The 16,955-nt window shown below is 40.7% G+C and overlaps 1 protein-coding gene and 1 long non-coding RNA gene across 5 annotated transcripts in view; both read left to right on the top strand.

The window, feature by feature from the left end:
• LOC149918884 (uncharacterized) overlaps window positions 1-7,336 on the top strand; it is a 32,146-nt gene extending 24,810 nt beyond the window's left edge. The window contains exon 2 of the long non-coding RNA XR_016464010.1: window positions 934-7,336. This is a non-coding gene — a long non-coding RNA (uncharacterized LOC149918884). The remainder of the gene's footprint in view (window positions 1-933) is intronic.
• Window positions 1-16,955, top strand: part of ESRRG (estrogen related receptor gamma) — a 381,433-nt gene that overhangs the window by 108,473 nt on the left and 256,005 nt on the right. The gene's annotated exons all lie outside the window — the stretch shown is intronic.

The raw sequence follows: 16,955 nt of genomic DNA on the forward strand, positions 1-16,955 counted from the left end.
TTATACTTTTTTTTTTTTTTTCTTGGAGTCTTCTCCTTTTTTCAACGTGTACCAGGGCACCTCAGTAAGCACCTAACATGATGATGGGGATAGAACGCCAATTATATAAGTGATGTGTGAGATTCATATGGAAGTTCATTGTGGGTTAGTGTGTAACAAACTTCTTAGTTTATCATGCATCCAAGGAGCAGCGTGCAGGAAAGATCTTCACATGCTCACAGTTCATATATAATAATGCATATGTGTTTGTGAAAGGAGAGAGGTTTGTTCTAGTTTTGTTTTTTTTAAATTCTTAGTATCTGCTTTTGATACTCAGAACTGGAATTTTGGGGGAAGGGGTAATAATTAAATTGCTTGCTGATGCACTGATCTTTGTATACCAGTGTTAGCGTGCCTCGTGCTGGTTTCAGGTTTTGTGGTGTTTCTATTTTAAATGTTAGTAAGGAAGAGCTGGTATGAACGGTAACTAGTAGAGGTATCTGACTGTTGCTTTATATGCTAAAGGTATCGCCTTATGCTTTTCTGGACTAAGTGACTCTAATTCTACATATTGTGGCAATTTCTCTAAATACTGCTGTAAACTCTTGATAAACTAATACACAAAAAGCAGGTATCTCAGGAATGTTTTTGAAGCAAATTATTTGGAAAGAGCTTTTTTTTTTTTTTTTTTTTCCCACTGTATTGAACGAAGCTTACAGGCTTAAGTCTTTAAATTCAGCTTTCTTATTAACATTGTTCCAATACTTACAAAGATTTGTATGAGTTTGAAACGCTTAAATGTAATTTTTCACGTTTAGAAACAACTTACACAACTGTAACACTTATTCTGTTGGGATCTACCAGAACTAGAAGTGAATGTTGTATCACTTTCTCGTGGCTTGAAGCATCTTCTCCTTTGACCAGGAGACTGCAATGTTGTTTTTCTGTTTTCAGGTCTGGCAGTCTTTGTGTCAGATACTCGCATGACTACAACCACTGCTGCTCCTGAATGTTTCACAACACTTTTGGGAAGGTATCACTGGCTCATGAATACTGAGTGCCTTTCTGTAGCGCTTCTGTGAGGGTTTTGGGTCTTCTTTGATAGAAGAGCTTGCTTTGGAGTGGATCTACTAATAAATATAACAAGTGAATGAACTTTTCAGATGTGAACAGGGAATGCTGGCGCAAAACCAGTTGGGGTTTTGGCCATAGAGAGTCTGAGCTAGTCAGAAGTTTTCCCACTTCTTTTAAATGCTGTATGAATACAACTGTTACACAGTCTGTTATTGGTTAAGCAAGCAGTGATCTTGCACAGTTGCTTTCTGCGTTATGTTTAACACTTCTTGGCAGAAGCAGTGAGAAACAAGAAGAAATATTTGTGCCTGTCTGTAGCTGATCGGTCAGAGTAAACTGCAGCTAGTATGGCAATAATTAAATTACTTCAGACACATGGAAAGAGTGAAAGGAATAATAATAATAAAAAAAAAAGACACAGGGCAAGAAAAATCACAAGGGAGGTTTCTTAAGGATAATTTTATTAAAAGTTCATGTTTGAAGTGATGTCATCCTTTTCATTCTCTGGATTCAATTGCCTTTCTGAAGCTTTGTCTAGCTATTCTGATGTGCAGCAAAAAATATTACATCAAAGGTAAACGTTTGAATCCTGGCTGAAAATAAAAAAGAGGGTAGTGGGACATAGAGGGCTGGGGGGAGAACCCCCAAATGGCTAGAAGTTCTTAAAAGTAAGATATAAAAGAAAATAATAATTTCTGTCCCCTGACATATAGTTCAAAAAGTAGCCAGGAGTTTGAATCTGGCATGTCACATTGCATACAAATGAAGAAACTGTCACCATCAGTTCCCTTTGAAACCTTTTGATCTGATCTTCTGTAGTAAAGGGCATGTGACTTGATCAGGGCTTCTTCTCTGTGTTACATAGCCAGAGACCTGATCTATTGAAATACCTGTGACAGGTTTCTCCACTTAACTGATAGCATCCTTATCTTCTTTTCTTTCTCTCCAATGCTTTTTCTTGTGGCGTGTAGTTTTGCCAGGTGCTTCATTCATCCTTCTCTATCCAGGAAAAAAGATTCCAACTTATAGCAGTTCCTGGCTAATGCTTTATATTATGTTTTCAGTAATAGGCTTGTAATTGCTTTCTTTCTGTTTGCTAAATGGATTTGTGTTTTCTGTTTTGTTTTTTTTTTTTTCCTCAGAAGAACAGGAAAGTGGAAGTAAAATACTTTGTAAAAGCAGTTTGCATTGAACTCAGATTTATTCCAAAAACACATGGGAGATATATTCTGATAATTTAATTAAGGATTGTTTTGTTACTGAGTACGTTTAAATGGATGACTGGAATATGTATGTGCAGTCAGCAGTACAGGGGGTAGTAGTGGGAAGAAAAGATTTTACAGACCTCTAATACTTCTAAAAAGAACAATTTTTTTCTGTAGGATGTTGATTTTTACTTTTTATTTATTTATTTATTTATTTATTTAATGAGCTGTATTAGTTTATGAACTTTAGTTGAGATTTTGGTTCAGAACACTGCAGTCAAGGAAGATTTTCCTGAAGGTCTGTCTTCTGCTACTGTGGCAATCAATAGCAAAGCTATTTTGGACTCTTCTCCTGTGTTGTGAGTGGATGGAAGAAGGAATGAAGAAGAAACTAGGTTCTTCTTGGTGGGCTAAAAGCCAGAGGAAAACATCCTTCAGCCCACATGTTGTCACTGCTGGTCTTGCCAAAGAGCTGCTGGCTGACGATGGCCTTGCTGAGTTCAGTTTTAAAATGGGTGGAAGTTAACGGTCAGTGTTTGCCCAGGACAAACACTGGACTGGGTCACCTCTTTCAGCCTTCAGCTGATTAACCTGTGAGTATGCCATGCAGTGGAGAGCTCTTCAAGAGAGACTCAAAGATTTAGAACTCTGTTGGGGTGACCAGTCTGGCTCTGGGCTGCTGGCCTGAACAGCAGCCTGAAAGCCCTTTCACAGACAGAACTATCTTGTTCTTCAGTGATGCGTATCATCTGTCTTAGCTATCAACATGGGTGAAAACTCAGTTTTCCTAACATGCCACAGGAGTATGCATTCAATATAGAGCCCTAAGTATGGGAGAGACATGGACCTGTTGGAGGGCATCCAGGAGAGGGCTGCGAAAAATGATCTGAGGGATGGAACACCTCCCCTGAGGAGGGATTGAGGCTGAGAGTGCTGGGGCTGTTCAGTCTGGAGATGTGATAATGGCCTTTCATTATCTAAAGGGGGAGGCTGTGAGAAAGAAGGGGACAGACTCTTCAGCAGGGTTGTTGTGATAGGACAGCAGAAAGTGGTCCCAAACTAAAAGAAGGAAGATCTATATTGGATATAAGGAAGTTTTCTACAATCAGGATGGTGAGGCACTGGCATGGGTTGACTGGAAAGGTGGTGGATTCATTGTTCCTTGTGATGCACAAGATCAGGCTGAATGAGGCTCTGAGCATCCTGATCTGCTGTAGGTGTCCCTACTTGTTGCAGGGGATTTGTACTGGATGACCTTTAAGTGTTCCTGTTCCTTCCAATTAAAATGATTGTATGAATATATTCCGGATGCTTCAGTCCTGGATTGCAATTGTTGAGGCATGGGGGCACCAAGAGCTGCTACCTCTATGTGGCTGGGAGGTGCTCATATGTTTCATCCCACTAGAGATGGGAGCACCTCTGCAGGCAGCTGGCCAACAAGAAGACCTACTGGAAGAAAGACACAGGTGTGGCTGAAGATCGGTCTGCCATTGCAAACCCTCTTCCCATTCCCGTGGGAAAGGACAGGGGACTTGATGGGTTTCACTCATTCTCTACTGAGGAATGAGTATGCAGGGGAACAGGATGCTTAACACTCAGTGTGAGAGATTAGCGGATCCAGAAAACCACCCATTTGCTTTCAGGGCTTCCTCTGCAATCAGCATAATTTTCTCATGAGGAGAGGATTTTGCTGTAGAACGGAAGGTTGTGGAATGGAATGTTTACAAAGCGAAAAATAATTGTATTTATGGACTGGGAGTCTGAGACCTTTTTGGCCCTGATCACCTGTATCTGTCTGCTTTGCATACAGGAGGCAAGTTATTGGCTAGTTTAAAATGTTGGGTATTTTATAATAATAATAATAACAATTTAAAGATTTTCCCAGCTGTTAAAGGATGCAGTTTTTCTTTCATAAGCCATTATGTATGCAAGACCAATTGGTAAACTGCAATATATTGTTCTGTAATTATTCTCCCCTGTAGCTTTAATGAGGAGATCTGTGCCCAGTTTGATGGGAGAATATTGTCTGCCGACAGCTACGCTGAAAATCAAGACAGGTGTAATCTGCTTACTGTAGTCTGTGAATCCTCACCATGTGGCTGTGTTATCTCTAGTGCATGTTTATAGGAAGATGCTTGTAAAAGGATTTAATTTAATGGAATAATGGTAACTGACACTATGAAAATGAAGGGGCTCAAATATTATGATGAGGAGAGTCACAAATACTAGAGTAGATGATAAAAAATGGAGATGTTATGTCTTTTAGTTAATGCCATATGAAAGGAAAATACAAATTAAGCTGTGCTATGTACTAAAAGAAAATGCATTCTTTATGACTAACATAGTCTTAGGACAGACTTCAGAGAAAATATATCATTTTGGAGGTATGTGCCCAGTCTCCCAGTTACCTGGGCTGAGGTATTTTTCTTCTGGAGCTCTGCCTTGGTGCTTTTCTATGCTTGTAATCTTAAGAGCAGAATGCCTTTAAAAATCAGGTATGCTGAGCCATAGCTAAAACCTCTGTGATGAAAGGGTAAACTGAGACTTTGCTTAGGAACCACAGTACTCATGGTGGGGAGGCTTCACTGGGACACCTGTCTCTATTTCCTTATCTGTACAGTGATGATATCTAAACTATTCTTAGAAAAGCATCCAAATAACTTATTCTTTTGAAACCTGTTGATAAAATAGAGTACCTTTTTGCTATTAACAGCTGCATGGTATTGCTCTTCTGGAGGGACAGACACATTTAGGCAGGAACATGGATCTAAATATTATTTTCAAGGGTGGGGCCATGGATGTGATTTTATTAATTATCAATCATTCTTAATTGCCCAGTGCTGACATACATCTAACACACTAGAGAGTTTAACATCTGAAAGACTACTTACCATCATTTTGCTCAGCAGTCCATTTGTAAGTGTTGGGGGAGATGATGCGGCGTCAGCGCTTCAGTATTGTGTTTGTGGTCTTGTACAACTTCTGTCCTTGAGCACAGTGTGTGAATGCACTGAAGATGGCATAAAGTTACGAGCAAGAGCAATACCAAGTGTTCTGCTCCTCAGCAAATTAATTGAAAGCATATGGAATTTGAACATTGTGTGACACTTCTGTACTTTTTAATGTTAAACTTTCTTTAGTGTTAAGGTACGTGCATCTAATGGGGAGGACAGTGAAAGAACAGGATCTGACATAATATGTTACTGCATCAGGCAAAATGTGTTTTAAAAATATGGAAAAGCACTTCTGTTGGGGAAAGATGGGAGTTGAGTATTGCTGTTAATTATTCTTATTATGCTGATCTCACTCCGATTTTGAGTCTAGTGACTGCACTGACAAAGAAGCAGCCTTGATTTTTGCACATATGTTACTGTTCCTTGTAAAACTGGGCTCACAGATTGCTCTCAGGCTTTTACTATTCCTGTAGAACGTTTCCATAGTTCCAGCAGTTTGATCACAAACACAGCATCTCTCCTAATGCTGTGCAGGTTGATAAAACAGTTGCCGAGCTGGAGTCCCTAAAGAAATTATTAATTATCTGGTTAATGTGCATCAGGCTGTGGGAGTGTGAGATTAATCACCAGTGCTGGGATGAGTTGCTGAAGTGGATTTTGGTTTTTCGTCTCCTGTCACTTGGTAATGGCTTTTCCTTCCTTCACCATCAGGTGAACAGGTGCGGAGATGCTGTATTTTCATTTTCCTGTAGTCAGGAACAGCCGGTGACCAGGAGATGCCTTTTTCTCAGTCCTGCTGCATGAGCAGTTTACAACATAGAGCGCTCCCTGCTTCAGATGTTCCAGCTGCAGGACATGTTCCTATGGCACAGGACTGACCTGAGCCTTCCCAGAGAAACACTCAAACCCCTGAGCATGGGAAGGAGCCCCAGAGTTGATTCTTCTGTATTCCCCAGGTCTCCAAGGAGGTGAATTATATTTGGATGTGGAATTGCAACTTGACTCCTATTTTGAGCGTATTTATAGTACTTTGAATTTCTCAGTGAGCAAACATTCAGCATGCCTCCTTTGTTTAATGTAACAAAAGGAAAATGTGCTTCTGTGAGTTAGCTTTTGAACTTCTTTGCAGGGCAGGCACAGAGGAAGGTTCTAACACAGCAATTACCATTCTCAAAGCTATTGTGTTGCATAAATATTTGGCTGTGGGAGAACGAGTTGGGCTTTTCCAGTGGTGGTGGATCAGTGAGGGCACTTGTGCAGTATTGCAGCCATGGTCTTGTCTCTTTTGCTGTTACTAACCCACAACAGCTGCACTAAGCTTGTGTGGCAAAGTCCTGATATTCCTCCAGAGGTCCTTACTGGATAGCATGTGCTTCTGCAGCTCAGTGCACAGATGGAGAATTGAGGAGGACTTTAAATCTTACAGCTGTAATGCTGCATGGACCCTTTGAACAGGAAGCTGTGACTCTATCATGGCATCAGGACCATTGACTGGAAGAGCTCCTGGTTTAGTGAGTACGAGTGAGGAGAGGCAGGGAGACGAGGTGAAAGGAGCTGTGTTGTATTCATCTAAAACAGTTTGCCTGAGGTCAGGGGGAGCATCTCCTAATTGAGAAAGTAAGAATCTCTGAACAACCATACAACAGTCAGTCATCACAATCGTGTTCTGAGGGATAGAAGCAGAGACAGAACCCTTCTCCACTTGTAAAAGGCTTTCATGCCTAGCTAAATAATACTGCCTCATTCTCAGACTATTACTAATGTGAGGTTATTTGGGTTACTTCATCAGCTCCAGCGTGTTGCTTGGTCTTCATCAGCTTTTGGTTTCTATTCTTATTTGACAGGGCTAATGTTTTCTCTCCATGGTAAACTGAGAATTTTTTACTCCCTTGCCACTTCAAGCAGGCAGAGCTGTTCTCATATTTGAGGTCACCTGGAACTACTCAGTCACTGAGCTCTTGTATGATCCTGAATCCCTCCACAGCTAGCGGAGATACCTTGGGAGAAGAGAATAAAGGTATGAGGTGATAGGAGAACTTGCCTTTCCCACCAACTGCACACTCCAGGCTGCAATCCCTGCTCAGACCCACAGTGACATAAATATCCATTTGTTTAGCAGCTACAGTACAACTTCACATTAAATGTGGATGACCTATTTGTGTTTGAAAACGCCTTGCAAGCCAGTTAGCATGGCAGCAGTGGGGTTTAAAACATTAACGTCTTCAGGGCTCCAGGTTGAGTATTTGCATCGCTGTTGTTTGGGTTTCTGCTCCTTGTAGAGCTTCCTGAGCTCAGCGTGATAAGTAAAACCACATTTACTTTGTTAAGCTCAGCAGATCCCAGCACTGAAGAGATAACGGGAAAATGGGACCTCTAGGAGAGAGATATTTCCCTGCATTGGGAAGCAGGTCACTGTTTCTGTATGACTTTGTTAGCACCATGCATGTGTCTAACAAAAGTTGGCATGAACACACATGTACACATCCACAGTGTGGTGCGCAGAAGTGATGCAAGAGGAGTGTTTGTAAAACTCAGTGAATGTATGAACCATAGGGACATTAAGTCAGCAGTCTCTCTACAGTAGCTGTTGATTTTTGCTTAAAAAAAAGTAAAATTGCAGTTTTTCAGATGAGTAAGTTGTGCAAATCCATGCCTAATTTACATGTACAATCACCTTGACTGCTTGTACAAATCAGGTAATTGTGCATGCAAATAGCTAATTAGCTGATCTCCTGATGCAGACTCAGGATCTGTAAGTGTACACTAACCATGTAGTTATCATGTATCTGCCATCAAGTTCTGTGAAAAAAAAACACTTTGCCCTGATAACTGTTAGCAGATGCAGAGGGTTGCTTATGTTTTAATGTCTTTTTTTTTTTTTTTTCTTTTTTGCATTGGGGTGTTGTGACTGGTGGTCACAACTGTTACTGTGGATCAGAACTGGGTGGGGATCTGAGAACACTTGGAATTACCGGAGAACTTTCCCTTCAAAATGCAAGCTAGCATTCCTGCTGCAGCATGCTGCCAGTAATGGGGCCTGAGGCAGGCTGCTCTGCCCCATGGCATGGGGCTGCACGGGTGCCCATCTTATAGGGGTTTTTCTGTCTGAGCACAGGGTCATGGTGGTTTTGCCATAGGACTTAAAACTCTTCTTTGAAGAGTTTGAACTTAACGCTCTTCTGTGAAGAGTGCTTGTACATGCTGCCCTTTCATCTTTCCTAATGCACAGAATATTTCAGATTTCAAAACCATTTGCCTCCTTCTGACTTGATAGAAAGAATTTATTGGGAAAGGATTTAAAAGGAGGGTGAGTTTTCTGATTTTATTTATTAGCCCCACTTGGAGATCTCTTTCTTAGCATTTCAAATACTAAGAAAAATAACCAAACAAGTTGAAATGTGCAGATTGTTAAAGTTCTGGAACCACATGAAATGACACTGAAATAGGAATCTTCTCTAGGAATTTGAGGAACATCTTTCTCCCATCTTTGTGGAGTGTGTATTTCTATTATTTTTATAGCTGTTATATAATGTGAGGGGAGGATAATAATTTGCTGTAGTAAAGACTTATTTTTCAAAGTGGACCCATTTGTAGAAATTGGTTGGAAGTTGCCATTATATTTTTAACATCAACATTTCTGGCTTCAAGCTGACTGCTAACTAGAGTGTGCACTGGATGCAGGTATGTCTTGAACTAACTTTATAACTCAAAGTGTTTTTCTTATTTTTTTTTAAATAAGGAACTTAAAATAGTGTATTAGATTTGTAGCTTATCTAACATCTAAATTTCCTTTCTTACAAGTTTAATCTAAAACCAAGATGAAATATGCCAATACAATGCAACTTTGAGCATTCAAATCCTGAGCATGAAGTCTGTATCCAGGGCTGTGCAATGATAGTTAAGTCCTACACTTTGGATGTTCATACACTTAACACTTCTCACGCATACTTGTGGTAAGTCAACGTTTTTCTTACTTGGAGGATTCCATATTGTGTCGAAGAGCAATAAACTAGATGCTGATTGTGCAAAGGCTAAGTTAGCAGAAGGAGCACCTTGGCAGTCTATGGTATCCTTAAAACAGCCCTGTGAAAGGAATTGAATGTGTCCACGAATCCTGGGATGTCTCTTGAAAAAAATAATAATAGAAAGCACAATAGATTGTTTTACCATCACCTATGTGGCCACCAGATAAAGACCCAAGGGAACTCCATTATTACTTGTATGGAAGATCCTGTTTCTGGTAGAGCAGCATCCATCTAGTGGTAGTTGGCTGTAGACTCAGGAGAAAAGAGCATCAGTCCCTGTGGGGACATGAAGTCTCTTGTCTGAAGGTCAAAGCATTTCTAAATGAGTGCAGAGGAAGCTCCCTATCAGTGGAAGAAAATATGCTTAAAGGTGAAGGAAACAAAATGAGTAAACTAGGTGAACCTTCCGCCCAACCTGTCTTTAGTGTGTGCTGTGAGCCTAAGACTCTTAGGTCTCACTCCTTCCTTTGTCAATCTGTGGTGGCACAGTGGGATGTGGGAATTCAGGAAGCTGAGTTGGAGGCTCAGATGTCAGGTTGCATGCTGATACCGGAGTGCACTTCTAGTCTGTGGCTCAGCTCTGTGCTTATCAGCTTTGGTGTCCGAGCCCTGGGAGACAGCAGGAAAAGCTCATGCCTTGGTGGTGTGTGCACAGGCTTCCCCCACCCCTCCCGTGTGTGTCTGGTAATTTAAAGATGTGAAAATCATTGAATGACACGTTCTGATTAGCAAAGAGCTTGGGCCTATCTGCCCCAAAAGGGAGTTGTGGAAGATGTGTGCTGACTTTATTATTGCCCATATCAGACTTTCTCCTTTGCTGCCCTGTTACTCTTTAAAGGGGCAGAGGCAGCTATTTGTTATATGCTTTGTTTTTGACAGTGCCCATAGCTTTTATGATTTTGTAACTGATTATTCTTCAATGAATTCTAAGTCATTAAAAAGCAAACTAGCTGTAAAATTATTTTCCAATGTTAACCAACCAGATTTCCACACTGACTTTACTGTAGTTTGTGACCTGGAATTGAAAACTGGTTTGGAAACCAGACGAAAGTATCAGGAAAAAGAAGCAGTTCTTCAAAGGCTGACCTGAATAAAACTGAAGGAGGCATAAAATTGGATGAAACTGGAAGTTGGACAAATGAAGCTTCTGTAGGGACAGCTTAAACCCTACTTCTGCCAGGTCGGAGAGCTGCTTGAGGAATTGTGGCTAAAGGCAATATTGCGCGTCTCATAGCCATGACTTGTTTGTTTTTTTTCTGATCTGTTGCTATCTATGGGTTATGCAATGTCACATAAGAGATGAAGAGACAATTATTGGTGGTTCAGGACATACTCATCAAACTCTGAAACAGTACCCTTGTTCCTATGCATCTGTGTTGGAAGATTCTAAAATATTATCTTCCCCCCCCCCCCCCCCCCTCCAGGTACTTGTAGACATAAGTTACATAAACAGAAAATGCAGTGTTGAAGTAAGTGCTAAACTGCTACAGTGTTGAGATGGCTTCTCTTTGTCTTTCCTTGTTGAGGGCTGCAGTGCTGGCGGTTGAGACAGCTGGCCGTCTTTGTCTGATTGAGTGGTGTCAGAGGATTAGCTGATGGTTGAACTGCTGTAAAATGAGGTGGATAATTACAGGAGATACCTATGTGAAGAGCTGGTAGCCACAGTTAGATGAAGATACATGCCAGCAGTTACTCCTAGTCTGCAATAACAGGAGTTTTCTCAGGTTTCTTTCTTGAAATTGCACCTATTGTGGTGTCTGCAAAGCATGATTTCCATTACCTCTAGAAGTTACACGTCCAGAAAAACACTGGAGCACAATAAGAGAAAACTGTCCTGCAGCGCTTTTACTCACAGAGTTCATCCTGGGAACCTCAGAACATTGCTAGCTGTAACAGAAACTTGGTACACAATGACTGACTTCTCCCGGTGAATCAACCATTCATTGTATTGACATTTAGGTTTGAGTTCTTTTGTATATCCCTGGTGCAGGAATGAAGCTTGCAGATCAGCTGCCACTGGTGATGAGACCTAGATGCACTATTAGGGTTAACTTGGTTTATCTCCTTTGACACTTTTCTGATATCTCTTGATCATTAAGGTCCGGATTAAGTGGGAAAAAACATTGCTTGCACAGATATTATGTAGCTTCTGCCTCAGATCTTTTATGAAAGAGTTTGGGTGCTTAATGTCTTCCAATTCAAAAAGAAAAATCAAAGTCTTGTGTACAGCTTTCTTCTGTCAGGTGCTGGGATGAGGTTTAGATGAGCACATAACAGAAACCCAGATATTTGAAAGTCACATTTCCATCTGTGTTTAATACAGTTGCAGATAAAAACAGATGGAAGAGTATTTTTTATTGATTTGATGGGGGGGGGGGGGGAATTCTTTTGTGCATTTATTTAAGGGGTTAAATGACACTATATTCTGTGCTGCATTCTGTAACCAACTACACATTATCAACGATTTCTGTCCTTAAGCCTGATCAATGTTTCACAGGAACTCAGCAAGCGCGTATGGTGCTCCTGAGCTGCTGAAATATCAGGGAGGCTTCACTGTAGTAGCAGAAACACAATGGTAATAGTGAAAAACCTGTCCTAGGTCTAACAGTGTCCCTGTCTAACAGTGCAATGTACACTCACCAAGGCAGACCTCTATTTATACCTGTTTGTTTCTCATCAGCACTTTGCGGATTATGAAAAGCGGACTTCACTCTGTGAAGCTCTTACCATAATGTTTATAGAGGGAGAGCTAAGGCTTAGGTAACTTGTGGCTTTCCAAAGGTTACCTTGTATGTTGGTAAGCAACACATAAACAGGAGTCTGTCCATCTGTTTTCCATGCTTCTACTTTTTTTCTACTTTTTTTTTTCTTCAACTATGTGGGGAGAAATTCATCACTATGCAGCATCTAGTGTGGTTTCTGTACGCAAGGACTACTTAAATTGCTGAGTGTGACCTTCTGCTGGTGCTGTAGAGGGGACAAATTGGTCCGGGATCTGCTTTACAAAAGACGGATGTCTGCATGAAATGTGACTTCCTAGGAGAAAACAAAACATTGGCATAAGCAGGTCTGCAAACAAATGATGTAACAACAACATTAGTAATGAAAAGGTGGTAAATAGAGGTATGGCAGCAATTGGGATGTATGTGAGACAAGCCAAACAGATCTAAGGTTGAATGAATTAATTGTCTCAGAGTTTCTCTGGTTTAACTTGGTGCTAGGATACTTCTGGATGAAGCAGAGGAGTAGTTATTTGTAGAACCAGAAATTCATCCTTCCGTAAACAAAGTGAAACTGCCTAATGCTCAAAATAATCAAAATGTGCGTTGAAAGACTTGGATGCATTTCCTTCTGGAGAGTCCTGTTCTATATTCTTCTTGCTGAGTGAACAGCTTGATTATTGGTATGTACTTCTTTCACAGAGGCAACAAGGGACTATGAGGCTCTTACAATGCTTAGGTCACCTTTCTTTCTTAAACATGGTTTTATTAACCTAAAAAGAAGAATAACATGGGAGTGAAATGCTTAAGTTCCTTTAACTTTTTTTCCCCATGGTTTCCCAAGTGATTTCCAGGGCACCCTCAGTGAATACCAGAAGTGTGTAGTCTCATTTTCTTGCATTTAATTGCTGTGCTCATCAACAGTGTTGGATGTGGAAGATCTACTTCAGGAGTCTTGGTCTCTTTTTCTCATCTTGGAGTTGAAAATTTTCTTGCTTCTTTTTCAAATGTTCCTAAACATGGCAACAAGCGTGGCTCTGCAACAGATGCAATTCTTTCTAGGTCTCTAGGTAACGTTTTAACCTGTGTAATGTTCACAGCATAGCACCGTAAGTAATATTCCAGGAAATACGCTGCCGCTTGTTAAAAAGGATAGGACCCCAGAGATGCCTTTTAAATATGCCTGTAAAGTGAGAGGTGCCAAGAGAAAGATAATATGGCTGATTATAGTTATTTACCTTACATTTTCATTCGCCCTTAACTGGGTGTAATTTAGGGGCATGAAATCTCTTATTGGAAGTGTATTTGCATTAAACAGCTCTAAGCAACCATGAAAGTGCAGAAGCTGAAAAATTGACAGACTGGGTTCCTAGAATCCCAAAGTAGCATTTTTGTAATAGGCATACAAACAAATCAAATAAACATGTTTTGCTTCAACGATTTAAAGAATATGGTCTTTGGAGTAATTTGTCTTTTTATTTTTTTTCTAAACTATCATTTCTAACCTTTTCATTGCCTATCTCTAGTTTGCAGCTCCTCCTAACAATCTGCAGCAATTTCAAACCCAGCTGTTGTGGTTGCACAGCATTGTGCCTTTGTTTAGATTTCCATGAGCTATCAAATCTGACTATAAAGGGGATTACCTGGATGGCGATGTTGTTTTTCAGGTCTGCGCTTTTTAAGAAATAATTGCTTCACTGTGGCTTTAAAGAAAAATAAAAATAATAATTAAAAATAAAAACTCTGAAAATCAAACTTTGCAGTTGGATGGAGTCTTGCAAGGAGGTGCCTTTAAAGATCACAGATTGTAATCGTAGAATCATTAAGGTTGGAGAAGACCTCTAAGATCATCTAGACCAACCATCCACCTACCACCAACACTGCCTACTAAGCCATGTCCTTAAATACCTTTCCTTAAACACCTCCAGAAATGATGACTCCACTCCCTTCCTTGGCAACCTGTTCCTATGTCTCACCACTCTTTCTGAGACGTGCTGAGACATATCCAGCCTGAACCTCCCCTGATGCTGCTTGAGCCCAGTCCTCTTTCTCTTCCCAGCACTGATATTTGGGAGAAAAAACTGACCCCACATCATCACTACCTTCTTTCGAGGAACTGTAGGGAGAGAAGAGGTCTTCCCTGGTTCTTCTCCACACCAGAGAAGAATCAACTGCAAGAGCAGTGGATGTTTTCAATCAGCTCATGCTTCTGTTGAAAGACTTAAGTTTTTCTGTGTACTTCTTTTAGAATGCAACTGCATACTGTTAAACAGATATCCACTTTTGTTGTTTTGCCTCTACCTCATGGCAGCTGGTCAGATATTTCAAGTTCTTTCTCTCTTCCCCAAGGCAGTTTGTTTAGCTGAAATTTGTGAGTAGTTGCGATTTTTACATGAATGGAGTTATTGATGTGAAAATCATTAACAATATTTATTTTGGTGGATCGTGGCATGACTGAAGAGGAAAAACTGGTAAAACGTGCTCTCTATATATGCAGTAGGGACCATAAGAGACTTAATTTATGTTGAAGAATGCAAATATGTCTGTGTCTGAATCTGTTACTGTGTGTGATTCCTGTGTCATGCTATGTTGAATGTCTTCTAACGATATTATTGAAATACATATCCAGTATTCATATTTGAGTGTTTTTCATGTTGTGGGTGTTAGGTGGAAGCCAGCGTCTGCCTTGCTCTGCTCAGTGCAAAATATATATTTACTAGAGTGTCTTCAGTTTGGGTTCTCGTTTTGCAAACAGTACACTTTAATTAAGGCTTGTCACTTGAGATCTAATGAATACATTTACTGTAATGTCTCCATCTTCAGGAGGTGAATTTGACTTAGGAATTCTCTCTGTAGTAGAGGAACTGATAATGTGAGTTGGAAGTTTTTGTTTGTTTGTTTCTTTTCTTGGGAAAGGGCTGTTCTCTGTCTTGTGCTGCTCTCTCTGGGTATAGGGCAGCAGAGTTCACCTGAAGGATCACACTGTGTTGTTTTGTGCAACGTGTGGGCAAAAACAGCAGATAAGAAAATCCTTAAAGGTGCGTCTATGTGTTTAGCTCAGGGCACATCTGCATAGGATGGTCTTTTTCCTTTTATTCTTATGCAATTTCAGAGGTGGCTTGTTGATTATACTGGAAAGATTAAGAAACTCCTCTTCCCAAATCCCTGAATTAAGTTTGTCAGTCTCTGAAAGGACTTTGACCAAACAAACTGTGAACCGTCTAACACACAGTTTTGTGTCTTTTTTTGTTAACCCTTCCTACAAAAGCAGATTGTAATCAACCTTTCACCTGTGTGTATGAAGGGGAAAGGGTACTAGACAGCTCTCCCAAGGGCACAGCCTGCATCTTCAAATCTTGTTACTGCTGGTATTTGAGCTCCTGCTTTTAATGGCAAGTCAAAGTCCAAACTAATCTTACTGTTATATTCATATCATTTAGTGCCTGCTTGCTGGAAAGCATTGGAAAGCACTTAGTTTTCTAAAAGGAATTATCAATGCCTCAAACTTCAGAGTTGCATTATTTTATACCAAGCTCACTATTTTTTAACTGGCTAAATCAATATTGTATCACAGTGCTGTTGTCTGGTGCAGCGCTGCAGTGGAAAGATTTTGGATCTTATGCATCTTCCCAACACTCTCCTCCTCTCGTCTTTCTCGTCTTTATTAGAAAATACTGGGGTTTGCATGGAGGATGGCTCAGCAGTGCGATGGGCAAAGGGAAAGTTGTGGAGGGGGAGGGATCCCCATACATCACAGAACTACTTGGTAGGCAGGGGACCAAGGTGCCTTCTCCAGATCACAGATAGCATGTGCCTGTTGAAAGGTTTGTCCCTCCATCTGCCTGAGGAGGTGGTGCGTGTGCGCCATTCCTCCAGCACTGCAGCAGAAAGGCACCAGGATAAGCAGTGCGCAGGACCCTGGGTGGGTCATCTGTGGGGTGGTAGATGATGGCAAGGGACAAACATGTGCCAATGATAGCTATAAGCATCCTTGACCTGCCTTAATTTTTCCTAATCGGACCTATCATTGCCAGGGAAAGGTATAGATAAATGCAATAATTAACAACAACAAAAAGTCCGAGCTATAGCAAGGCTGTAAAAGGAAATGCATTTTAGATATTTTGTTGTTTAATTAATAGGGATTTTGTTGTCAGGCTAAAACGGACTAAAAATAAACAGCTGTATAGTACTTCATTAAGCTGCCTGCTTGGAGTGATTTTCCCATTGATTAGTCTCAGGGCTAATGCTGGTTCATTCCTCATTTCATTGCTAATTAACATCAGCTCTGCTCCTGACCACTTGACCGCACTCTCTCTGTGAACATGTGCTGGTTTGGCAAGTAATAACATCTCCCTCCTTAAAGGCAAAATTAAGGCAGAAAATAACCATCAAGCATAGATCTTTGGCTGCTCCTACTGTAAGGAGAGCAAACTAAAATCTATCGGCCTGCATGAAGGGTAATAAACATAGTTTACAGAGCGCAGGAGTTTGATTGAGGAACTATGTAAATACAGATGATGAGCTCAAGCTGCTGTATGAGCTGACAAGCTCGGCTCATCTCACGGCAGCTGAGTTGATTCAGCCTCTTCTGGGATGCCAGAAGTGTGGATTGCCTGACCCAGGGACTTGCAGGCACTAGCCTTTGGGGAAAGGGCTGCTTTGAACAGGCAATGCTTGCTTCTCTGAGTGCCTGCAGTGCTCTTGCAGTGTGAATAACTGCATTGACAGAGGGTGCAGTAGGAGCAGGAAGCAGAATGCCATAGTTATAGCTCTGTCAGGCTGCTTCCATGCTAGGGGAATATAGATGAAAATAGAGGAATGAAATACTCAAATTGGCATGGATGCAGTCTGAGAAAATCTCTAACAACTTTAATGAAATTAGCAGCCTCTATTCTGGGTGAAAAGGTCAATTTTTCCATAAAATCCAAGTAAACTGGCATTTTGGAAAACATCTACTAAACTTGGCACAGAATAAATAACATTATCCCAAAGTCTTGG

The sequence above is a fragment of the Phasianus colchicus genome, chromosome 2 (genome assembly GCF_987193195.1).
Source record: "Phasianus colchicus chromosome 2, bPhaCol1.hap1.1, whole genome shotgun sequence".
Taxonomy (NCBI): Eukaryota; Metazoa; Chordata; class Aves; order Galliformes; family Phasianidae; genus Phasianus; species Phasianus colchicus.